The 26703-nt window shown below is 42.3% G+C and overlaps 1 protein-coding gene across 4 annotated transcripts in view; it reads right to left on the bottom strand.

The window, feature by feature from the left end:
• The window catches only part of ARHGAP28 (Rho GTPase activating protein 28), a 214177-nt gene that overhangs the window by 102905 nt on the left and 84569 nt on the right, over positions 1 to 26703 (bottom strand). Inside the window, exon 1 of one of the 4 annotated variants that reach the window (XM_075585327.1) lies at positions 1054 to 1319. The exons of 2 other annotated variants lie outside the window; for them this stretch is intronic. The gene's annotated coding sequence lies outside the window, so the exon portion shown is untranslated. Of the gene's footprint in view, positions 1 to 796; positions 1019 to 1053; positions 1320 to 26703 lie in introns of those variants that run through there. One more of the 4 variants, XM_075585326.1, reaches the window with a different exon arrangement.

Raw genomic sequence — 26703 nt, 5'->3', positions numbered from 1 at the left:
ATTCTTATAGCAGACAAATTAACTTTGGGAAACAGATATGTTTTCCTAATTAGCAAGGACTATATCACACAGTTCTGTCTTCTCCTTACTCCACATGGAGGCCACTTGGCACTTTCCCCTAAGTGTTCATTAGAATTGTGTATGTACTGTACTGTGTAAGTGGAAGGCAGAGCCGGCTCAGCACAGGGCAAAATGAACTCAAATGAATGTGAATTGATAAACAAACCATTATAAATTACTTCTACTGCCGGTTGCTTATATAACAAATATACAAAATGACATCTGTATTGTAAAACAAAAAATTGCATTCTCACAAACCTGCACAAAAATATAACACACTACTAAAGTATAGCTGGATCAAAGCAGTAATAATAGTAGTATACAGTAGATAAAACTACAAACAACCTAGAAATCATCCATAGATGCACTGATATTGTGTTACTTATGTGTGTACCTAGACAGTGACAAATAACATATTTTATAAGAAAGGTTAATATTACATTTCTACTTTTGTCTAATATGTTATTTCTGTTCATGTCAATAGTGATGTATGTTTAAAAATCTGAGTGCTGACAAAACATTTAGAATTATAATGATATGATGATATGGGTTGGACTAAATATAATTAGAACTAAACACATCTCGAAATCAACACTCACTGCAGAATCTCTGCTAAATACAGTCCGTCTACAACAGCTCCAGACTAATGAGAATTACAAACAGAGCCGGAATCTGTAAGTAATGAATGGCAAGTCAAAATAAGTTCTGTAAGTAAAACTACTCCCACTGCACTTACCTTTACAAGCTGCCAAGCATTACTTACGCATTATTGTATAACCAATGAAGAATCACGGAAAGGTCAGAAGTATAAAACAATATTTGTAACAGAATCCCTTTAATGTTCCTGACAACTTCAGCTCACATCAAAATACCTATCCTATCCGTGTTGACATACAAAGGAACTGGTATAGGGAGTGGAGTTTAGCGTACTGTATGGGTACACAAGAAAACAATGAGAGACTGAACTTGTGATGCATGGGAAACAGTACAAACCTTGCCCAGTTGCTATTTAAGGAGCCCGTGGCTGCAGGATAAATGCATGTCGCGTTTTCCTGTTTGTGTCAGGATTCAAACCTTTAATCTATTTCCTAAGAAGTAGTATAAAAGTCTAATTAGTTGGGACGAGCCCACTTCTGACGCATCAGTGTAAAAATAAAGGGAAATCCAGAAACATATTCCTTCACACTAAAATAGCAAACTCGGAGCCAGCTACTAATTTAGTATATAATAAACTGTCCGAATGCAGATTTGTTCAGAGCCTGAATTGTAGCAAGTAAAACATAATCTGTTCTGTTCAAAGAACAGCTGGAACGTGACAGAGAGGAAGCATTGGAAGAAATGAAATCATTGTATGCAAATTCTAGTTTTTTGCTTCAGGGAAGTCTACAGGGAACAAAGCCAACTGAAAAACATTTTATAAATTGAATTGAAATTTTTTATAACTTCATGTTTTTCATTAGTAACTATTACTTATGCCAGGTTTCCTTAGACACACGACTCCAACGGTATTCCAATATGAATGTGTAGAGTGTGCACATCAGTTCCAAAGATTCGTATAAATGTGGCGCACCAATGCAGTCAGGACCTGTCTGGAAGGGGTTCCCTTACCCCTGTGATAAGTCAAAGAAGGCAGCATGCACTAAAACATTCAAGTGTAAACAGGTCACAAATTATATTGGAATCCAATGTTTCAGTCCCAACTGGTCCAGCAGAGTGCACACTGTCTTTATTGACTATAGTTATATTCTAGACAATTTGCCACTAAAATCCTAGGATATCGTCATTTTTAAATGTGCAAGCCTTTTCACTTAACAGAAACTTGAATAAAGTGTAACACTCTTCCTGCATGCTTTTAAAGCAGAAGTCCAAGTTGCTGTTTAAATTTTTTTTTATCTGGTCTCCTGTGATTGATCAGCAAAGATTCGGCTCGGGGGTTCACTAAATGGCTTTCAGTGAAGCAGAAGAGGACCAAAGATGCAAAGTTCTGTGTGAAAGATCATGTGACCAGGCAGTCGCTAGATATAATAGAGCACTGCTAGAGAAGGGCTCAAAAAGGGGTGTGCCAGAGCCTGTTTCAGAATGGGAAGGGGATGTGCCTTTGTAAATGGTTTCAATAGAAACAAAAAATGCTTGTTACATTATAATACATTAAAAACACCATTTAGAGTTATATTAAAAAACAAATGCTGCAAGTATTTTCTCATAGTACAGACCTGATTTATTAAAAAAAAAAATACACATGTAGGATATTGCTTGGATTGCAGCTTTAAGATGCATCATCACTTACTCATGCACTCTGAGTTATATGCAGACAGTCCAACTCTTAGTAGCAAGCTATTTGTGGTCAGCTTTTACCAACCTCCCACTACTTAATATGGACGAACTCTTGGCTGAAGTTCGAATGCGCTGCGAAAAATATGTTTTCACGCATGAACGATCGTTTGCTAACTTGTCAAAAAAAAAGTTAGGTTTGCCTATAAGATGTGTGAGAGGAACAAAGGGTGAGTAAGAGAGGGCGAGTCCCAAGTGCTACATATAACACCCCTAACAATCCTTTATACAACATGTCGAGAGACACCTACAGTATGCGCAAAAAAGAACACACCTGAGATATCTGTAATACATGCTAATTTTAGGTATGCAAAGTATATAAAATTAGTTAAATTAGCGTATATCTCATCTCCATTTGTTCCTTTTTGTGTTCCACGTGTTGTATTCAAATATGTTTGGTAAACATTAGTTGAACCCAAGTTATTGGATAGGATTTAGTGTGTATATAAATAAAATGGAAATAGCCGTGTTAGTGCAGTTGCGATAGTTCAGAATAAATGAGTACTTCAGTATTAGTTGATACCTTTTTTTTTGAACTAACAATTTATGTCACAGGGCAAGCTTTCGAGCGTTCTCCTCTCTTCCTCAGGTCAGCAATACTGGTTTACAAAGGAATCTATGTCTCTCTCTCTCTCTCTCTCTCTCTCTATATATATATATATATATATATACAGTACAGTGGTGTGAAAAAGAGCGTACACCCTCTTTGAATTCTATGGTTTTACATTTCATGACATAATAACAATCATCTGTTCCTTAGCAGGTCATAAAATTAGGTAAATACAACCTCAGATGAACAACAACACATGACATATTACACCGTGTCATGATTTATTTAACAAAAATAAAGCCAAAAGGGAGGAGCTATGTGTGAAAAACTAAGTACACCCTTACTGCTTCCATAGGAATTAAGATGCTAAGTGGTAGACAGGTGCTGCTAATCAAATGCCCTTGATTAATTGATCATCAGCAAGTGTGAACACCTCTATGAAAGCCAAAGGTTTAGCAGTTTGCTGGTCTGGAGCATTCAGATGTGTGTTAACACAATGCCAAGGAGGAAAGACATCAGCAATGATCTTAGAGAATCAATTGTTACTGCCCATCAATCTGGGAAGGGTTATAAGGCCATTTCCAAACAATTTAAAGTCCATCATTCTACAGTGAGAAAGATTATTCAAAAGTGGAAAACATTCAAGACAGTTGCCAATCTTTCCAGGAGTAGACGTCTCAGCAAATTCACCCCAAGGTCAGACTGTGCAATGCTCAGAGAAATTGCAAAAAAACCAAGAGTTACATCTCATACTCTACAGGCCTCAGTTAGCATGTTAAATGTTAAAGTTCATGACACTACAATTAGAAAAAGACTGAACAGGTATGGTTTGTTTGGAAGGGTTGCCAGGAGAAAGCCTCTTCTCTCTAAAAAGAACATGGCAGAACGGCTTAAGTTTGCAAAGTTGCAGCTGAACAAACCACAAGACTTCTGGAACAATGTCCTTTGGACAGACGAGAACAAAGTGGAGATGTTTGGCCATAATGCACAGCGCCACGTTTGGCGAAAACCAAACATAGCATATCAGCACAAACACCTCATACCAACAGTCAAGCACGGTGGTGGAGGGGTGACGATTTGGGCTTGTTTTGCAGCCACAGGACCTGGGAACCTTGCAGTCATTGAGTCGACCATGAACTCCTTTGTATACCAAAGTATTCTAGAGTCAAAGGTGAGGCCATCTGTCCGACAGCTAAAGCTTGGCCAAAATTGGGTCATGCAACAGGACAATGATCCCAAGCACACCAGCAAATCAACAACAGAATGGCTGAAAAAGAAAAGAATCAAGGTGTTGCAATGGCCCAGTCAAAGATCAGACCTCAACCTGATTGAAATGCTGTGGTGGGACCTGAAGAGAGATGTGCATAAACAAATGCCCGCAAACCTCAATGAATTGAAGCAACGTTGTAAAGAAGAGTGGGCCAAAAGGCCTCCACAATGATGTGAGAGACTGATAAAGTCATATAGAAAACGATTACTTCAAGTTATTCCTGCTAAGGTGGTTCTACAAGCTATTGAATCATAAGGTGTACTTAGTTTTTCACACATGGCTTCTCCATTTTGGCTTTATTTTTGTTAAATAAATCATGACACGGTGTAATTTGTCATGTGTTATTGTTCATCTGAGGTTGTATTTACCTCATTTTAAGACCTGCTAAGGAACAGATGATATATATATATATATTGCAGAATAAATGAGTTATTCAGTATTAGGTGATACCTTTTTTATTGGACTAACAATTTATGTCATAGGACAAGCTTTCGAGAGTTCTCCTCTCTTCCTCAGGTCAGCAATACTGGTTTACCAGGGAATCTATGGCTAAAACAGTGTAGAAAGAAAAAAGAAAAGGAAAATTGTTCGTCCAATAAAAAAAGGTATCACCTAATACTGAAGAACTCACTTATTCTGCACTATTGCAACTGGACTAACACAGCTATTTTCTGCTATATATATACACAACAAACAGAGAAAAGAAACCTAGTTTTGGGCACTCTGATACATCTAATGGGTGAGGTATGAAAATTTTTAAACAACTTTAATAAACCACTATTAAAATATTGGGGATTAAAACGAGTATTAAATGCTAGGATCCTAAATTCTGAACATGTAATACCAGGTTCTGGATCAACAATAAGGATGACAGGAACACTCAACAGGAGTGTCCTGCAATAAAGACAGGTGAGTATAATAAAAACACCTGTCAGAGTAACCAGAGGTATAGAACTCAACTGTTTAGGTAGGTCTCAGTGCACATACCCTGAATACGTAATATATTAATAAACACAACGGCCAGAAAAATCTAGACCCTAGCTTGGTCTGCCAGTAGCCATGAACAATGATTGTGGCACTGCGACTCCAATGTTGCTAGATAGGTACTACTAGAAGTAGGGCCCGTAGTTGTGAGATGTAAATGATAGTATCAGGGTAATGTAATCAAACCCAGTTACCTGGATAGATAGTTCGTCCTAGGTGTGTTTAAAACTGGGTAAGTAGGGGTTAATGTATTCCCCAGCCAGAAAAGTTATGGCAAAAATGTAGCACTGATACATACATAAGCTACTAATAGAAACAGCAGGCACAGCTCAATGTGTGGTATGCCTGTGACCCTCACATCTAAGGTTTACCTTGAAACTTATATTAATATATCACACAGTTCATAGGTGTAACTAGGGTAAACGGAACTGACCAAACACCTGCTCTGTTAGTCAGAGCTGGTCAATAAAGGGTCAGTGCTAATGAGAGGGTAGGTAGATACTAAGTCATAAGTAGAGTGCACTAGTATGCATCTATCTTGTCAGTGTAGACAGATTGAGTGGCTACTGGTTAAAATGCTCCCTTGGGCAATCCATTACAGAAGCCACTTCATAAGTTTGCACGCTGCAAGTGCTGGAAGGCAATGCCACCAGCTGACTCACGTGTTGGTATCTGAGTCATGCGCATGCACCCGTGTGCCGACGCGAGCGTTTCGTGTAACAACGCTTCCTCACGGCAGGTAGGAGGGGGAGGGACCCACCAGTTACGTGAGTACCTTTATACCCCTTGCATTCAAAGACTTCTCGTCCCATTAACTCAGTTCCGCCCCCTGTGCGTGACGTCAGAGAGTCTCTGACTGCACGGCTGATGAGGATGTTATAATTCATTAAGACCCCAAAAACTCTTAAAAACAAGGGAACTGGAATGTTATCTGTTGGTGAAGCTTACCCCTCCCCCTGTGCAGTATGCAATTTATGACTTAAGGTGTTAAATGGTCCCTGAATGCTTGTGATGTAAGGGAGTGTATGTGTATGTGTGTATGTGCGTCTGTATGTGTGTACATGTGTAAATCTTAATTAATAAAGCACCCACCGTGTATACAGCGCTTTATAAAAAGTGTGTGTGGAGGGGGAGTGTATAACAATGGTGTGGGTAGGTGTAGAAATGTAAGAGGGTGTTGCATATCTGTTCATGTGTGTGGCTACTATGTAGACCCTATTGGTATATAGGGATGGAATTACATAGTTCATTTGTATGTGTAAGAGACAGGTGTGTGTGCCTTCATATAGTGCAGTATTAATAGACATGGGCTTTAGCACTCATGGGAAGAGAGTTCTCTTGTGTAGTGGCTCATGAAACTGTGGTCTCGGTTTAGGCCACCAGTGAGTGTCCCGAACAATTTCATAAATTTGTATTCATGCAACTGTCTCTCTTTCGGTGTTCTAAGATTAACTTTGAGTATGGTCACCTTCAGATCGTTCATCTTATGGCCAGAGTCAGAGATATGTTCTCCAACATATATACACACATGTATATTGTAAATATACACACTTAAAAGACTCAATTGAACGGTAAAATTAGGAAGGAAATCGTGTGGCAGTATACTTACATTTTGGGGATATGTGGTGTCCAAACTCTATATACTGTATGTGCATCGCACATGAATTATTAAACTACGCAATCAGATACTTTTAAAATAGTTTGGGCAAAATGGCCACAGAACAAAAATATTTTATCAAAAGTATCGAATATATTTAAACCCACAATTTTTTTTGCATTTGAAGATTTTTATTTACAAACCTGAGGTACTGTAATGGGTACAACATTTTCCCTGAGTTACACTCATTTCTTTATAGGGCATTGGGAGAATACTTCAATATGGAATAATAATCCTTTTTATGCTGGAAGAGATATATTGATGACATTATTTTTGTATGGTAATCGGAGCTCTTTTTAGCGTTTTTAAATAAGAATAACTTCGGTCTTACCTCCACCTCAAAATGGGATTTCAAACAAATTGAGTTTTTAGATTTACTATTTTTTTTTTCTGATAATGGATGTATACACTTCAAAACATATAGAAAATCAGTTGAATGCCATGGTTATTTGGAAGCTCGTAGCAACCATCAACCCAAATGGCTTAAAAAATATTCCTTATGGGCAGTTCTAACGTATCTGCAGGAACTACTCTATGGAAGAAGATTTCGACTCCCAAGCAAAAGAATTCAAAGAAAGGTTTCTATACAGACATTATGATGAAAAGATAGTGGATGATGCACTGCAAAAGCCTCAATAAGAAAAAAGTGAAGAAATGTTACTTCATAACAATACATCTGGACTTGAGAATAAAAAGAGAGAATAAGAGGTGTAATACAACTAATCTGAACTAGGTAAAATAAAGCTGACCCACACTTTTTGGGTATCCTTAAAAAACATTGGCATATTCTGAAATGTGACCCAATTGTGGGAGACATTTTACCAGTGCACCATACAGTGACCTTTAAGAAAGATAGAAATCTAAAAACGATGTTGCCACCTACAATTCTTAAATCTGGTGAAATAATAAAATCATATACCTCACTTGCAGCCAAAGTTCCAGGATGTCTTAAATGTGGTGCTAGTACAGTAGATGCATCCCCTGTGACCATCTGGACATTCAGGGCAAACAATTATTTGGATCTTATTTTTCAGATAAAATCTACAGTATTAAGGATTTAATTCGTTGAAATATGTTTGTGTTCATTGTAATATGTTTGTAGTATATCTAATTTCACAAACCCATGTAAAAAGCAATATACTGTATAGGGAGGATAAAAAGACCGCTGAAAACGCATTTCTTCCAACACAAAATAAATATTTACCATGGGTTTATGAATCATGGATTATCAAAGCATTTTACTGAAGTACATAACAGAGAGACAAATTCCAATGGATCTTTGGATGAAAGGAAAATAAGTAGTACACCGAGATATAAGAGGGGGAGACAGAGTCCTGTCCCTCAAACGTAAAGAAACCTTCTGGATTCACCAATCAAATACCCGACAACCCAATGGTCCTAATCTTTTACATTTCGTATATACATAACTTTTTAATCTACCTTTTTTACACGTCTCTACATACCTGTATGTATTTACATGTGCATTTTATATGCACCTGAATGGCATATATGTTAACCTATGCATGTCCATCATTGAGATCAATTCCTTTATCTTTACCTTGCGTTTATTTGTAATTTGGTTTCCTTTGTTTTGTTTTTTTCCTGGTATGTGAAATGTATATTTTTCTGCCCTCCTAGCCCTTTTTACGTGTTTATACTAATACACACTTATATACTGTATTTTGTTGATACTAGATCACGCATAATATTAAAGCACATTATCTATTCTCATTATTGTAGTTGGAGAAGCACCGACAATATGCATCATACTGTGCTTCATACAGAATGTTTCTGTGATTCTGCATTCATTACAACAGTTCTCTGAAGAAAACACAACCATGTAAATGAGAACCTGCCTTACTTTCACACCATAGTACTCTGCCAACTAAAAGCAGTCAGTACTGTTTTTTTTGCACAGGTATAAAACTGGAAATCACATTATGATAAATTTGCCCTTTAGTTACTGTCATTATGCTTGTTTACTATATAACAGATCGAATACATTGACTATATTTTTTCTGCACTGATTCATTCTAGTATTATTGCTATTTTATGTACATATATCTATGTTTATAGTACACAGTTGACTACAAGGCTTTTAATAAAAAAATCAGTCAAGCTACACAAAAGAGCTAAAGGCATAACATTGAAGGACAAAGATGACTGTATTTGTGGTAGACGCTTGGGAAATAAACATTCATCTTTTTGCAAGATAAAGATGTTGTGAAATTTTGACTTTATTTCTGTAGCCCCGAGCACCGTTTACCTCTGTGGTGGGTACGGGTACGGGGGGTGGGCGGGGGAGGTTTTTTTTGCTGCGGGCAGTGGTGGGACTGCTCTGGTGCTCAGTTGCGCACCCGGCAAGCTGGGGCCGCCATTGTGTAATGCGCCCGCATGCGCAGTACAAGCCTTGTGCATGTGCAGTACCCTGTCAGTTGCGGCGGCTATTACAAAGGCTCAGCAAGGGACTGCAAGTCCCAGCAGCCACTGGGGCTGCTTACCACATGCTGAAGCACAGCCAATGGGGCTGCAGGGTTGTGCTGGAAGGAGATAGCTACATTTGGCGTTCTGGGCAGCACGCATCAGTTAGAGCAAGGACTGCAAGGGGTAAGATCGTGTCTGGGGAGCAGTGCATCCCTGGACTAGGCCAGATACCCCCATAGATCCCAGCCAGACCCTGACTCACCTTAGTTTGAGGCTACTATATGGAAGGCCCTAGATAGGGACACACCCCTTAGCCTTGTAGTGACAGAGGTTGAGTAAGGCACCAGTGATGGATGCACGCGGTGTGCGTGGCCTGTGGTCTGGGACCAGACCATAGGCCACTAGAGTTACTTTACGGGGAGACACTCCAAAGGGAGAACCCTCAAGAGGAGGACATCTGGCGGATGAAGAGGATCCAGTAGATGCATTGTGGGATCACAGTGCGGTCTGACGATCACCGTCTTCAGGTTATCCTGGTCTGGACCAGAGACCAGGAAAGGTACCAAACGTGCACCAACGGCCACACACACAAGGGGGTAGCGCTACTCCTCACATTTGGGTGGGCCTGCTCTTGTGGACATCGGGGTACAGGTGCCCAGGGCACCCTCAGTACTTTGGGAGACTCACTATTGTGGTGTTGGGTTATTGTATTGTGGGGATGTTGTGTTGGGGGTGTTATATTATTGTGTCAGTAAATATAAGTTGGGGATACCCGTGTGTCTTTATTTACTGCTGGTATTGTTCCTGGGAACGGGTTATTCAGCTGCACTAGGATCCATCCCAGGTGGAGGCGCTGTCACCAGATAGAACGAGACCACCCCAGGCTCCCAGTGGCGGAGGATCAGGCCTCCTGTACGCCACGCAGGTATCCAGCACACGTAATTCCCTTAGACACAGGGAAAGGGGGCTACATTTCATTAGCACTTCAACCTGTTCATCTAGATTTATAATCAAGCTCTATCAATATTCTATATCTTGAACACAGGGACCACTGTGAAGTTCACTTTGACATATGACTATGCACTGGGAGATAATATTTCAATTAGTAGTACATTGATTTTCAGTGTTTAGCTAGTAGTTTTCCTATCCGCCTATTAATTCTTTGCTGAAGATCATACAAAGCGTTGCATATAAATGTTTTTCTGGCCTCACAGATCACTGGAGGACCTAAAGCACCAATCAAAGATCCATGTTTCAAACAGCAATCCCACAACTCTTTTTTTATATCCCTTGTATTTTTTTTTTATAAAGCATAGTACTGGGGGATACTCCTGAGCTGAGCTGTGCTATTTTCATCTCTGAGGACCTCCGGTTTCCAAGACACTTACTAGAGTCTACCTCTCTTCCGGGGAAATAAAATGGGCATTAAATTCTCCCGCATCACGTGGGCCAAAGGGAAGCTACAGCATCATCTGTACCAACGTTTAAGACCCCATCAGAAACCGGGAAGTGCTACAGGTAACGTCACCGGTAAGTATGTCAGGAGCCGGGGAGCCATCAGAGCTGAAATGATTGCGGTTCAGTTCTGGGGGATCCCCCATATCCCCATCCTTAAAAAAAACCCAAAGGGGTTAGGCAGTGCTACAAATAAGCACATGTACTTCATTACCAGCTGTCTTTCAGGGGTCAATTTTTTTTTATAGTTATTACAAAAAGCAGTAGTTGAAGAGGCTTAAAAAAAACTAGCAGTGCTGGTACTGACTTTAAAAGAAAAATTACTACGTTTATTGCCATTTGAAAAAAAGCCGTTTTGACAATAATTGTTGAAAAATGTATATATTATTTATGCTTAGCATTAAATTGGATGAGCGACTTCCTAAAATAAATAAGTTTTTCTTTAAGTAAATAATGGAACAATACGTTTGTTAATAAAAAAAAAAGTAGGGGTTCTTTAGGCTTGTAAATGATAAAGTATTTAATTATTACTATTACGTGTCCACCACTGACAAGGAGTGAACAATCAAGTACATGTGGCTTGAGTGTGTTCAATAAGGACTGGAGTTTGAAAGTCTACACCAAACCTTTTTATGAATGTGGGTATTCATTCTAAACAAGGAAACACATTTAAAAAGCTTCTTTAAACACTGTTTCCTTCACTTAATCAGAGACACAGAAGATTTAAATCAGAAAAAAAGAATGGCAAGCATAAGAATAATACATCTCAGAAGTGTAATTGACACAAATTAATCCTGGACTCCAGTTTAATTTGAGAAATTGCAGGGGGCGAATTGCATCTACAGAGAATGTATTCCTGCTTGAATTCTGGCACAAAGGCTTATATCAACTCAAATAACATATTGTTGAAAAATGTCTTGACATTGAGTAATTTACCAACCCAACAATAGTTTAATTACTAATACAGGAATAAGTAAGCTGTGCATTGTAAAAAAACAAAACAAAAAAAAATATCACTACAGTATATTGTGCCATAGTTAGGACATGCTGTTTGTGGTTCCTTGAAGCTCCATGTGGATCAGTGAAAAAAAAGAAAAAATTTCCTGGCACAAAAAGGAAACTCAAATACAGTTTTATATGCCAAAAAGCTTTGAAATAATGTTAAGGAAAACACACCATGCTGTAGTAAAAATGCCTTGCTAGTACTTACTGCACTTACATCGATCTGATGCTATACATAATTCTATTTAGCTAGCAATGTGACAGATTGTATTCTGATGTACACATTTAGGCTACATCCATTACACGTGTAGTGGCTAAATTAATGTTTTTGTGCATGCCAGTCAGAAAAACCATACTGTATGCTTTCTGGTAGTAGAATATAGCAAAACAATAATTGGGTTCTACAGTATATAAGGTGATAACATAGGGACATCACACAAAATAATCATTGATTTCAATGTGACTTTTTTCTTAACAAAAAGCAGTTATTTTGCCCCAGAAGTGTTCCACTATTACCTTGTAACATACTGTTTGCCCCCTTATATTTAGTTGATAGTCAGTGGTGGATTTCCCATTAGGCCGCCTTAGGCCTGGGCCAAGTGCGGCAGAATTTTGGGGGCGGCAAAAATGCCCGCCCCATATATATTTACCGCGCTCTCAGGCCTATCGGGCCTGAAAGGAAAGCACTTTTATGTGAAGGCCGCCTCCTTGCTGTAGCCCTCCTTCTCCTTTGGAACCGTAGCATCAAATTACGCCGCGAACGTCACCAACATGATGTCACACGGTGTTTCATTACCATGGCAACGCGACGCCGTGTGACATAACGCGGCGTCATTTGACACTTTGATTGAGAAGGAGGGTGGCAGCAAGGAAGCGGCCGCTACATGTAAGTGCCTAGGGGCGGCGGATTTGAAAATCAAATGTTGATGGCACTCTCATAATTGATGCACAAATAGGAATACAGTAACCTCAGTCAAGTAAAGACTCATGAGCAGGGCCGCAGACAGGGGGGAGAGCCGGGACAAGTGTGCTTGGCCTGGCGCCTGAAAGTCAGGCTCAATTTCCCCATCTGGCTGCTGGGGCTTCCTTGCCCAGTGAAGCCCAAGCTTCCCTACGCTGCCGAGCCCCCTTAACCTTTTCCCCCAAGTTAAGATTCTGAGAGAGGGAAGGTAAGAAAGAGAGAGAGGGGGAGGGATATAGGGGTGTAGTAAAAGAGGAGGGGGAAATACAGGAGGTAGAGAGAACGAGGGGGGGTGGAAGGAGAGAGAAGGAGGGAGAGGGGGAGGGAGGATGAGAGAGACTGGGAGAGGGAGGGGATTGGGGAGAGAGAGGGGGAGAGGGAGATTGCAGTATGAGAGAGAAGGAGGAGTGGAATAGAGAGAGGACCGAGAGGGGTTGGGACAGAGAGAGGTGGGGGCAGAGGGTGGGAGTGTGACAGAGAGGTGGAAGAGAAAGGGGGTGAGAAAAAGAGAGAGTTAGAGATAAATAGAGGGTGGGTGAGAGAAAGGGGTGAGTGAGAGAGCGTGAGAAAGGAGAGAAATAGAGAGGGGAGTAGAGCGAGTTCGTGAGAAATAGAGGGTGGAGTGAGAGAGAGGGGGAGAGTGAGAGATGAAGCAGAATAAAAAAGAGGGGGGAGTGAGAAAGATATTGGTGTGAGAGAAAGATACGGGGAAAAAAGAGAAAGACGTGATAAAGAGTGAAAGAGAGAGGGGTAGGGGGAGAGCTGTGAGATACAGTACTCTAGTTCTGGGCTCAGCAAAGCTGTTGGCGGCCCTGTTCATGTGTGTAAAGTTCCCTTAGGGTTATTGCCATATTCATGGATTTACCTTTTGATGAGTAGGTTCATAAAGTTACTGTAAGATTAAACATGAGAATGAAACAAATTGTTCTACACGTCCTTAATTTTGGTTTGTTACTTTTAAATCTAGACCACATTTTCTCCCTCTAAGCAAAATTGGCCACAGGGAAAAAATGAATACACACCATGCAGAGCTTTGTGGAAAAAGGAATCGACATTTCAGCTAGCTGATGCAATTCTATCCATTATAGCAACAAGCTGGTACAAATAAAATATAGCACAGCTTTTAGTGACATGATAGTTAGTGCACGGTCAACTCAATGAGAGGAAACTTCTCTTTGAACTAACTATAAGTGTGAGACTGATGCGTATTTCCTCAATGGATGTAATTTTACTTTAAAACACTATCTTTCAAGTGGCGCCCACATGATCGGATTCTATTACTAACCTCATATGGCTCAAGTACCAGCAACATATCATTAAGGCCATGTATCCTTTTACTTTCTTTGGCCACTCTGCTACATTCCTCTTTAATCGGGGTAATACATAGTCCAGAAGGTGAGGGACTATCCCCAATGAGAAACTAATTAAGGTGAAGCAATCATTGAAGTCATCCAATTTATCGCAACCATTTTGCCAACCTTTCAATTTAACAGATTACAAAGAGGAGTCAGAGTACATGAAGAGCTTGCTATTTATCCACATATGTATCCGTGCATGTCAGTTGTGTCAAACTCACTTCATAAGATGGGCCTGATCAAATGTCATTGTATTCAATTCAGGCCATACGTACCATACATTTTCAAAATATGCCAGCATCTCTCCCACATGTTCCCCTCCTCTCCAGCTTCTCCCCTCCATACTCTACTCTACTTCTCATCTGCTTCTCCTTCACATTCCTCTCTTCTCAGTGCTTCTCCTCTACATATCCTCTCCTATCTCACTCCCACCTGACTCATTTACTCTTCATCCCTCACTCTTTTCATCTTTTAACTTATTTACAAATATTTATCATGCAAGATAAATGTCTCATCTAGGACACAGCACCATATACAATGTCACTACAATCAATGGTTGATATTATACATTTGACGAATTGGACAAACTGGCAAATTGGGGTTATATAATATATATATATACATACATACATAAGTGTTTTGCATAGATAATAAATAAGACATACTACAGGAACATGCAATACAGAATACTTAGGAGCATCACATTTAACGGCAAACAGTGGAAAAGAGAATGCTTGTACAATCAAGGCAGTTATATACATTTTGTCATTCCAAGACATAAACCTTCTAGGCTAGTAATTATATGGTTAACAATCTTTCTAGTAACAGTGCTTATGATATTTATTATACAAAATAGATCTTTTTTTTTATTTTTTATAAAATAACAGTCTTTTTGTTCAATTCTACATTGAAATCCCATTTCGTAACAATAATTGAGATGTGTTTTCTACAGTGGTCAAAAGGTCTAGGACGCTATGCTCCTGTCTGAATGGGTATGCCTTGAATATAATTCACGTATAAAAGAGGTTTTAAGAAGAGCTAAGGAAAGCCGGAAGGTTTTTTTAATCTAAAGCATTGCGAGTGAAGGTCTGAGGTTTGAGTTCTAGAAGGCTGCATATTAAAAAGTTCTGATATATGGAATGTAATTGTGCAGCGTTCTGCTGCTCCCTTAACGGATAACTTTTCAGAAGCACAAACTGGAAGCCACATGACTCTAAAGGTTAGAAGGTTCCTCTTATTTATTTTTTCATGTATTTTCTACAATTAGAGTCACTGTATAGGCTGATAAATGTGTAGGATACAATAACGTTTGATCTAGCATTACGTTTCTCAACTTTTACATTGTAAGAACTTATTTCAACCACCATTCTAGACATTCAAAATATCTTTAGAGGTTAATGTAATGAGCACAGCAGTACAACAAATAATAAAAGATAATAGATGTCGCAAAGATAAACAAACATAAAAAAGCAAATACAGCATCATCTAAAGTTGTAACAATCGTGACAACATCCTATGCATAAACAAAGCGAACATTATATTACTTACTAAATTCTAGATCACCTAAACTCCATATTCATGTAGAATGAATGTTTTCAGCATGACTGCATTGGCTTTTAAAAGATCATTTTAAGTCACTGTTAACTTCTGTGTGCCTTACAGTTCCGCTTCAAGGTTTGCAGACTTAATAAATAAAGAATTCAATTGATCCAGCATATAGACATGCTACATCACGTGGGTGAAACACATGAGGAAGTTTTAAACACAATATCCCTTTATTACCATGTGATGCAAGAAAGATAGGGAAGAAGCACTATACATCCATTGTATACCACTATGTATTATATTCTATCAAATGTTTAAAAAAATGAACGTGGTAAGACCTAATTTGCCAAGTACCAGTGACTGTCTTGCTACAGCTTTGTTCTAAAAATACAGAGCTTATTAGGGTACATAAAAGGCTGTCACATGTTGGTTTAAAGGGACAGTTCTTCCAAGGATCAAAGTAAACTGATGTCTGTAGCAAGTGCAATAATTAAATGTAAGTGACCAACACAATTTTTAAACAAACCAGGCAAATATAAGGATCTTAAAAATGATGCTTCAAGCTTTAAATGTCTCCAGTGACCAAATGCTTTGGTGAGTTCTTACAATGTCCACCTGATTTCTTTAGGATAAGACTGTTGTACATGGCGGAGTTTATTCATCCGTTTAATAAAAAAAAATTGGGGGTGGGGGGGGGGTACGGGACTAATGATGGCAGCATAATTAGTTTAAAGAAGTAAAGGAAATTACCAAACATGACAGTTTAATTATCCCCCCCAAAAATACAAATTTTTAAACAAATAAGTGTTATTCTTACTTCAGGTGGGATTTAATCTTTCTAAGGAAGCCAATGACAATTGGCAAAAAAATAAATAAAACTTCCACTATGTGGGACTGCATCTTACATAAAGAATAGATATCTAGACTGATGTCTGGCCAAAGCATTCTCTATTTATCAGGGAATGCTTACATTTCATATGATAAGAATGATCTCACTCGAATGCAATTTAGTGAAAGAAGTGATCCTCCTCATTAAGCTGCCATATCTCTCTCTTAGACGCGTTCACAAGTTGGCTAGTATGGCAATTGGTGAAACAGCTGGAAAAGATTAAGATAAGCGACACTGATCTAAAACCATCAAACAATAACACTGTATGCACTCTGTTACTGTACATCAGGGCTGCACAACATGCGGCCCGTCTGGCCTCTCTGTGCGGCCCGCAATGACTCTGGCCCGGCGCCAGTTAATTAAATAAAAAAAAATTTTTTTTTTTTAAAAATGGCGGCGATTCATCCCTCTTCCCTCCCTCTCCATCTCCCTCCCAGCCCCCTCACTCTCCCTCCCAGCCCCCTCCCTCTCCGCCCCCGGGTTTTGCAGTGCGCGGGGGCAGCAGCAGCATGAGGAGGATGTGTGTTTTTTTTTCTTCAATAGCAGGCTGCCGGGGAAGTCAGAGCATGCCAGGGGCGGCGCTTAGTACCGGGGAGGAGAGGATGTGCTGAGCTCATCTAAAAGGGGTGTGTGTGTGTGTGTGTGTGTGGGGGGGGGGGTGGGCTGCTGACATGTGAGTGGAGGTGGGCTGCTGACATGTGAGTGGGGGTGGGCTGCTGACATGTGAAGGGGGGGCTGCTGACATGTGAGGGGGGGGTGGGCTGCTGACATGTGAGGGGGGTGGGCTGCTGACATGTGAGGGGGGTGGGCTGCTGACATGTGAGGGGGGTGGGCTGCTGACATGTGAGGGGGGTGGGCTGCTGACATGTGAGGGGGGTGGGCTGCTGACATGTGAGGGGGGGTGGGCTGCTGACATGTGAAGGGGGGGCTGCTGACATGTGAGGGGGGGTGGGCTGCTGACATGTGAGGGGGGGTGGGCTGCTGACATGTGAGGGGGGGGGTGGGCTGCTGACATGTGAGGGGGGGGTGGGCTGCTGACATGTGAGGGGGGGTGGGCTGCTGACATGTGAGGGGGGGTGGGCTGCTGACATGTGAGGGGGGGTGGGCTGCTGACATGTGAGAGGGGGGTGGGCTGCTGACATGTGAGGGGGGGGTGGGCTGCTGACATGTGAGGGGGGGGTGGGCTGCTGACATGTGAGGGGGGGGTGGGCTGCTGACATGTGAGGGGGGGGTGGGCTGCTGACATGTGAGGGGGGGTTGGGCTGCTGACATGTGAGGGGGGGTTGGGCTGCTGACATGTGAGGGGGGGTTGGGCTGCTGACATGTGAGGGGGGGGTGGGCTGCTGACATGTGAGGGGGGGTGGGCTGCTGACATGTGAGGGGGGGTGGGCTGCTGACATGTGAGGGTGGGTGGGCTGCTGACATGTGAGGGTGGGTGGGCTGCTGACATGTGAGGGGGGGTGGGCTGCTGACATGTGAGGGGGGGTGGGCTGCTGACATGTGAGGGGGGGGTGGGCTGCTGACATGTGAGGGGGGGTGGGCTGCTGACATGTGAGGGGGGGGTGGGCTGCTAACATGTGAGGGGGGGTGGGCTGCTGACATGTGAGGGGGGGTGGGCTGCTGACATGTGAGGGGTGGGCTGCTGACATGTGAGGGGGGGTGGGCTGCTGACATGTGAGGGGGGGCTGCTGACATGTGAGGGGCAGGTGGGGGAAGTGATGTGAGGTGCAGGGGGGGAAGTGATGTGAGGTGCAGGGGGGGAAGTGATGTGAGGTGCAGGGGGGGAAGTGATGTGAGGTGCAGGGGGGGGAGAGTGATGTGTTGTGCAGGGGGGGGGAGAGTGATGTGAGGTGCAGGGGGGGAGAGTGATGTGAGGTGCAGGGGGGGGGAGAGAGTGATGTGAGGTGCAGGGGGGGGAGGGTGTGATGTGAGGTGCAGGGGGGGAGAGTGATGTGAGGTGCAGGGGGGGAGAGAGTGATGTGAGGTGCAGGGGGGGGGAGTGATGTGAGGTGCAGGGGGGGAGAGTGTGATGTGAGGTGCAGGGGGGGAGAGTGTGATGTGACGTGCAGGGGGGGAGAGAGTGATGTGAGGTGCAGGGGGGGAGAGAGTGATGTGAGGTGCAGGGGGGGAGAGAGTGATGTGAGGTGCAGGGGGAGGGTGTGATGTGAGGTGCAGGGGGGAGAGTGATGTGAGGTGCAGGGGGAGAGTGATGTGAGGTGCAGGGGGGGAGAGTGATGTGAGGTGCAGGGGGAGGGTGTGATGTGAGGTGCAGGGGGGGAGAGTGATGTGAGGTGCAGGGGGGGAGAGTGATGTGAGGTGCAGGGGGGGGGAGAGTGATGTGAGGTGCAGGGGGGGAGAGTGATGTGAGGTGCAGAGGGAGGGTGAGAGTGATGTGAGTTGCAGGGGGAGGGTGTGATGTGAGTTGCAGGGGGGGGAGAGTGTCATATTGAGGGGAGGTGGAAAGAGTGTCATATTGAGGGGAGGGGGAAAGAGTGTCATATTGAGGGGAGGTGGAAAGAGTGTCATATTGAGGGGAGGGGGAGAGTCATATTGAGGGAAGAGAGACATGGGGGGGATGCTGACTTGTGTGGGGGGGATGCTGACATGGAATGGGCTGGGGTGATGTGGAGGGGGTTGTTGTGTGTTTTATGTGGAGGGGGGTATTGTGTGGGTGAGGGGGAGAGATGGTGGTATGAGAGATAGATGGGGAGTATCGTAAAAATTGATAGTGAGGGGTTCTGGGGGAGATATGATGATGATGATGATGATGATGATGATGAGAGGTGGTGGAGGAGAGATGATGATGATGATGATGATGATGATGATGATTTAACCCGTGCGGCCCAATTTTTTTTTCCTTGGAGCAGTTCAGCCCTTCTCACTTTACGAGTTGGGCAGGCCTGCTGTACATTGTGTGCAAGGTATGGACTCGGGCTGCATAAAGTAAATCCGTCCATTCATTGTTCCACAGAGCAAGGATTGCCCTGGCAGTTCTCTGACTGTACTGGAAGTCAGCGGTGGCCAACTCCAGTCCCCGAGAGCTGCCAACAGGTCAGGTTTTCAGCATATCCCTGCAACCGTACAGGTGGCTCAATCAGTGGCTCAGTTTTCAACTGCACCACCTGTGCTGAAGCAGGGATATCCTGAAAACCTGACCTGTTGGTAGCTCTTGGGGACTGGATTTGGCTATCCCTGCTGTAAGTTGATAAAAACACCCTATTTAAAGGGGCATTGCCACATACTGTGCTGAAAGCAAAATAAAACAAAACAATGAATTAACTCATTACGTACTGTCCCGGCCAGCTATATTCTAAAGCTTGCCGGGTGTAATGCGGGCTAACCGCGGGGCTTTTCTCCGTTTGAAACGGAGTTTCCCGCGCGGCGGCCGCTTCAATAGATAAGCGCTAATGGCGCTTATTATTGAAAGCGCCCGAGGCGCGGGAAAACCGTCCGAAAACAGCCGAAGACTGCAGCGCGCCGTCCGCAGCTATTTTTAACTCGCGGAGGCAGCCGCATTAGATTAAAGCCCGGCCGGGACAGTATACTTACTGCAGCTTCCTTGGAGAGATTCAGTCACCCTCAAAATAACAACTTTAGTTATTTGTTTCATGTGAAGAATTGATATGTTTTCCTTTTCTCCAGGTCTTCTGACTTTATGCTCATCAGCTACAGATGTTTATCTCTTTGACTAATAATACCATTGAAGTAACTTCACAAAGAATGTGTGGTTGAAACCTATTCCAGCTTCACATTGTAAAGCCAGAATAACCAGCCTCACACGGATGAGACCCAAAAGGTTGAAATAGCTGTCTGTGGGTAGGGTTACTGGCTATGCACTGCTATAACCCAGGCTGTGCTGACAAGCTGTGCAATATGGCAGGCGTATGCTTACCGGGGGCCATGCTAAAGTGGATAAGAAGCAAAAGGTGACACGTGTGCTCATTTACATATAATTTCCCAGAATCCCTGGCTGCAGTGGAAGCATTCTATGCTAAGAGATAGTGTTGAAAAGCAGGGTTGCAGACCTGTTTAAGATGCGAATGTGCTCACAATTGATATTTTTATTTACTTTACACAGATTGAAAGGAAAGAAAGCTCATTTACTTGTTAATCATTCACATTGAACACATTAAACATAGCACTGCCATTAGTTTGCTTTCACTATTTTTGTTCTCTAAAATAATTAAGTCAGGGAAAATTATTGTATTGTGTGTTTTGACTCAAGATATAGAGAGCCCCATTAATTCTTTTAAGTACCGTCCCACTGGAATAGAAAACAAGACAGTACAATTCGCTTCATTTAGACAGAACAAATGTAGTATAATGCACACGTTACCCATGGGATTCTAAATGCTTCCTCAATCAATATGCTCCAATTGGATGAACATACTTTACTGCTTCATAATGTAAACAGTGGTGTACCAGTGGTTTAGAAAAAGGTAACTGAATATGGAAAGCAGTGCCTAGAGCTCTTCCCCAGGTTGTTTATGAAACACATTACAGCTGCTTCCTTATAACTTGCTTCCTTATTTTTAAAAATGTGTAAATGTGTGCTATGAGACCGTAAATAAGTAATACCGTGGCCCAGCTTTATTGGTTGATTTGGATATACAGCATTGTAGGGCTCCATCTTAAAATGGACAATCTCCTGGCTGGAGGGGGGAGAGCGGCGGGAGTTGGTCCATCTCCCGTGCGGCGCGTGCTCTGGGGCCGTAGCCTAAGGCTGAGATCAGGGTGGATTCTACGGCCGCGAGCTTCCTTGCATGCCTCAGCCGTGCGCTCATGCAGCGCAGCGATCTGTGTCCTGTGAGTTGGGTCGCGGCGTTTGGGGCGTGGCGGGGGGGGAGTGGTGAACAAGTCACGGAGCTGGTTCGCTGAACCAGCTCACGTGACGCGACTGCAGCCTGAAAAATGAATTTCGGTTGTGGCGGCAAAATGTAGCAGCCTCAACGCTGTACTTTGCCGCCACAAGAAGCTGCAATGTGACATGGTTCGTTTAAAACCATTACAGTGTGCCGATCGTGCGTGCGCACGTAAGCGCGTGCACATCGCATAGTATCCACCCTGAACTTAGCCTAAGAGATAATGAAAAGGAAAAGCAGGGTTGCAGACCTGCCTGAGACAAGTGGTATTTTTTATCTGCTCTACACTTTACGGTGGAGGGTTTTTATCACTTTTTTACCCACCATAACTTATTTAATGTGTAGATGATATATTGTTCAAAACAATTATTTGTATATGTACATAGTATTATACGACAGAGAGGTGAGGGGGGAGAGATGCGTGGTGAGGGAGAGAGATGTGTGGAGAGAGAGAGGTGGGGAGAGGGAGCACTAGAGGGAGTGCGGTGAGGGGAAAGAGGGAGGAGAGTGACAGAGATGTTTGGGGAGAGAGAGGAGATGAGGGTGAAATAGTGAGGGGATAAAGGGGGAGAGAGGTGGAGAGAGAAAGAGACAGGTGGGGGAAGACATAGAGGTGAGAGGAAAGAGATAGGTGGGGGGGAGAGAGGGACAGGTGGAGAGAGATATAGTAGGGAGAGACGTAGAAGGAGAGAGCGAGAGGGACAGGTAGAGAGAGAGGTGAGGGACAGAAAGAGAGGTGGAGGAGAAAGATAAAGGTGGGGTGAGAGTTAGTGGGAGGGGGCAGATAGGTGAGAGAAGAGAGGGGTTGGGGAGAGAGGAGATGAGGAAAGATATTAGCGGTGGGGGGGAAGAGAGAGAGAGAAGGGATGGGGGAAAAGATAGAGTGGGAAAAGATAGAGTGGGAAAAGATAGAGTGGGAAAAGAGAGAGAGGTGCGGAAGAGGTAGAGTGGATGGGGGGGAGGAGAAAGAAAGGGGATAGGGAGGAGAGAGAGAAGGGATGGGGGAGGAGAGAGGGTCAGAGGGGGTTATAGTGACTATGTCAGTTAGACTGTAGGCTAGTTAATTTTTTCCCTCCACCAGTCTGATGGTGCGGCCTGAGTCTTACAGTTGGATTTAAAGAGGCAATCCATGCTGTTTTTTGAAAAACAAAATGTAATTTATGTATGCATGATTGAAGCAGGAGGTCTCCGGAGCTGAACCCCGTTAATTTTAGCTCCGGAGACCCCCCTGCTTCCAGGGTTCACATTATGCCCTTTTGTTTTTAAAGCTCCCGAGCCTTGCAGGCTAATAAGAAGCCATGGTGTAGCAAGACATGTGGGGGACCCCAGGCACAAAAACATTCAGGGCCTCCTCATGTCTCTCTTTTCTCCCGCTCATGTCTCTCTTCTCTGCTCTGTCTCTCTGCTCTCTCTTTGCTCTCTCTCTCTCTCTCTCTTTCTGCTCTCTCCCCTCTCTCTTTGCTTTCTTTCTCTCTCTCTCTTTGCTCTCTCTCTCTCTTCTCTCTGTGCTCTCTCTTTCTGCTCTCTCTTCCTCTCTTTGCTCTCTCGCTTTGTTCTCTCTCTCTCTCTCTCTCTCTCTCTCTCTCTCTCTCTCTCTCTCTCTCTCTCTCTCTCTCTCTCTCTCTCTCTCTCTCTCTCTCATGTCTTTCTTTTCTCTCTTATATATTTCTCTCTTATACTTAATTTTCTCTTTGTCTCTTCCTTCCTGTATTCTTCCCTTTCATGTCTGTTTTTTACCCCTGTGATTTAACCCTTCCCCTCCCTCTCACCTTTCCCAGCTTATTTCTCAGGCTACAGCTCCAGCCCCACACTACACTATTTGAGGCCCCGCCCCCTGACCTAGGCCCCGCCCTCCTATGGAGGCTCTGCAGAGGAAGGAATTTCCCCTCTGTCCTCCCTACTGCATCTCAGGGCCCCACCCACCTGCAGAGGAAAGGATTTCCCTCTGTGCTTCCTTCCTCCATCTCAGGCCTGCAATGGGGGGCGGGAGGATGAGAGTGGGCCCAAGGGTTTTGCATAGGCTGCCCGGGCTATAGCTACGCCTCTGATAGGAAGCGATGATGTCACCCAGTGTGGCTTCATGTGACACAGGAGCTGTAAACTGCAGAAAATTACAGGAGATACCGGCACCCCCTTCGGAGGTAAGTATCTCTGGAAGCAGAGGAGCCCCGGAGCTGAAATTAAGGGGGTTCAGCACCAGGGACGCTCTACTTTAATCCTGAATTAAAAATGTAAACGGGGAAAAAAACCACCGTGGATTGCTCTTTTAAGAACAGGCACCAAACCTATTCAGAGTTCTATGGGCCAGGTCTACATACATAGTCTTTATGTAAAAGGTCAGTCTCACATAGTGGCAAAAAGATTTTTTAAACAACTGTTCAATGTCATTCCATTCTAAAGAAAACGTTTCATTTAATTGTGTAAAAAATTATGTTTCTATCATTATCTGCAAAGGCAGATAACGTGACTTGTCCAAAGTAACACATTTATAGTTTCCTGAGACTCACATGGAAACTCCAAGTCTAAACTACAAAGCAATGCACAACTGTGCCGTCTATTATTATTAATGCTACTTGGTACATTTTGTAATACCAAAAAGACATATAACTTAATTGTGAAGGTACTGAGAAGTGTTGCTAAAAGTTCTTATGTATGTCTTTATTTATATAGCACCATTAATATACATAGCGCTTCCCAGTAGTAATACACGTGACAATCAAATAAATAACAAATAATACAAATAACAGAACATGGGAATAAGTGCTTCAGACATACAAATGAACATTTAGGAAGAGGAGTCCCTGCTCCGAAGAGTTTACAATCTAATTGGTAGGTAGGAAGAATGTACAGAGACAGTAGGAGGGCATTCTGGTAAGTGCGTCTGCAGGGGGCCAAGCTTTATGTATCATGTGTATAGTATTAGCCACGGTGCTACTCATATGCTTCTTTAAGCAAGTGTGTTTTAAGGTGGGTCTTAAAGGTGGATACAGAGGGTGCTAGTTGCGTATTGGGGGGAAGGGCATTTCAGAGCTGTGGGGCAGTCAGTGAGAAAGGTTTAAGGCGGGAGAGGGCTTTAGATACAAAGGGGTATAGAGAAGGCATCCTTGAGCGGAACGCAAGAATCGGGATTTTGCATAACGAGAAATTAGGGCTGAGCTGTAAGGAGGAGTAGAAGAGTTTAAAGCTTTAAAAGTGAGGAGGAGAATTGAGTGTGTGATATGGGATTTGATAGGAAGCCAGGATAGGGAATTCAGCAGGGGAGACGCTGAGATTTAGGAAAGAGTATAGTGATTCTGACAGCAGCATTTAGGATAGATTGTGGGGAGACAGGTGAGACACTATGGTTACTGAATCATAAGTCTTATTTTATCAGTTGAGTAAAGTGCCTGTGGGCTAACTCCATAGCGTCATCATTATCGCTACGGTAATGTTATTTCTATTTGATATAACAATAATAGTTAACTCAGCATATTACAATATGAAAACTAGTCAACTGTGGGGTACAATACACATGGAAGGCAAGTTATATAGATATAAATAGAAACAGCATAAGAGGAGAATTCTTGCTCTAAAGAACTTACAATCAGTCCAGTGGGAGACAAAGAGAATCAATACGCCACTAATAGATGTCCTTGCTATAAAGCTTATGATGCACTTAACAATTACAACACTCAACTTAAGTAGATTAAAGATGAAGAGTGAAAGCAGTCTGGTTACAAAAAGCATACAATGGTCATCACATCATTTAGCTTGCTTAACCACTTCAGGTCAATTAATACCTAATACTTAATAACTGTGCTCTCTAGCACTGAAGACGTAATTATACTCTAATGTTATGTGGACTGTCTGTTTAGAATTTAGAACAGTGTTTGTTACAGTATTTAAAGCAGGAATCCTTATAATGCTCACACATATATATGGAATACCACGAATGTATTGCACTTGCAACAATGGTTCTAAGATTAAGTAGATGGATGTGTAATCACTTATTTATTTAAATGTTTAACACATCATGGGATTGCTTCCTGAAAGATCTGGCACCAACAATTACAGGATAATGATACATATTAGTTGGGCAGCCACAATAAAACCGTAAGCGATATGCAAATGGAATAACACTAGCAATCAAGAAGGGACTTTATGCAGTTGGTTCGGGGGGCGATACACAGCATAGGCGCTTAACGGGTCCCGGCAAAAGGTTTTAACAGCCAGGGTATATGGGAAGAATAGGTAGGCCAAAAAAGTAATTTCAAGCCAGAAATTTATATATATGTGCAAATATAAACAAATGGGATGTGAATGAGGCTGTTCACATGCAAAGATCACTGCAATACCGATTAAAGATGTATGTCTATCGGATACATAACGTGTGCATAAAGCTAGATGCACTGGAATCAAAGTTGTAAGCTGCACCAAGGTTCAGACCACAGAAAATGATACAAGTATCTCTGGTGAAACACATACTTAATTTAGATGAGCTGTGCAGAGATATCTCTGCTGTGTTTGGCAAATTCATTTTTAAACAGTTGCACTGAGATCTCATTGCAGATAAGCAATGTGTCCATCCCAATCATGGTATCACACAAGGCATATGTTAAATGGTTGATCAGTAATTTAATCTAACACACCACTTTACAGACACAAGTAGGAATGTGCACTGTCAGCCTACGCTGATTTAAGTATAGCTGAAGAGGAATCCATTTATAAGTAATATCAGTGGCACCTGGGAATTACAAGGCTATTTTAAGATACAGTTTTCTGATATCTTGCTCATTCCCCCTTGCACTAGAATGTTTTTATAGTACTACTTATGTTTTAGGACTTAGTGTTATTGTGAAATGTATACTACAAATTAATCAAACTGATAGAGAAGCAACATCAGGGGAGCACGTGTTATCAAACTGTCTGATTTACACCTGAATTCAGCAATGAGTTGCCTGTCGCTTGTATTGCCAAACACATAAAAGACCTAATACACTTTTAGATTCTCCTTAAAAATCATGACATGACTATAAATATAAAAGATGTTTGGCAACCTCTTCTATTTCTATTTTGAAAAGAAAACAAAGAAGGATACATTGTATATACACATAACTTGAGGTCTCAAAAGTAATCGTCCAAGTCCTGAGGCATGGGCAGGACAATACTTTTTTTCAAGATCTGATCTAAGTACAGTAGTCCCATACATAATGTAGGATAGGATACTGTGCAAAGAAATATTTTGAAACAGTGTTATGTGACACTAAACTTACTTCATGTGTTGCTAAAATGCATTCTGGCTAACTTTTTTTTGTAGGGCATTATACATTAGTAGCAAATGTTTCAGAAAAATGTATTTCTTTCTAACATAAGTACATT

This window comes from Ascaphus truei, chromosome 2, assembly GCF_040206685.1.
Source record: "Ascaphus truei isolate aAscTru1 chromosome 2, aAscTru1.hap1, whole genome shotgun sequence".
In the NCBI taxonomy this organism is placed as follows: domain Eukaryota; kingdom Metazoa; phylum Chordata; class Amphibia; order Anura; family Ascaphidae; genus Ascaphus; species Ascaphus truei.
The sequence above is the reverse complement of the archived record's forward strand: the minus strand, read 5'-3'. Positions and strand labels throughout refer to the sequence as shown.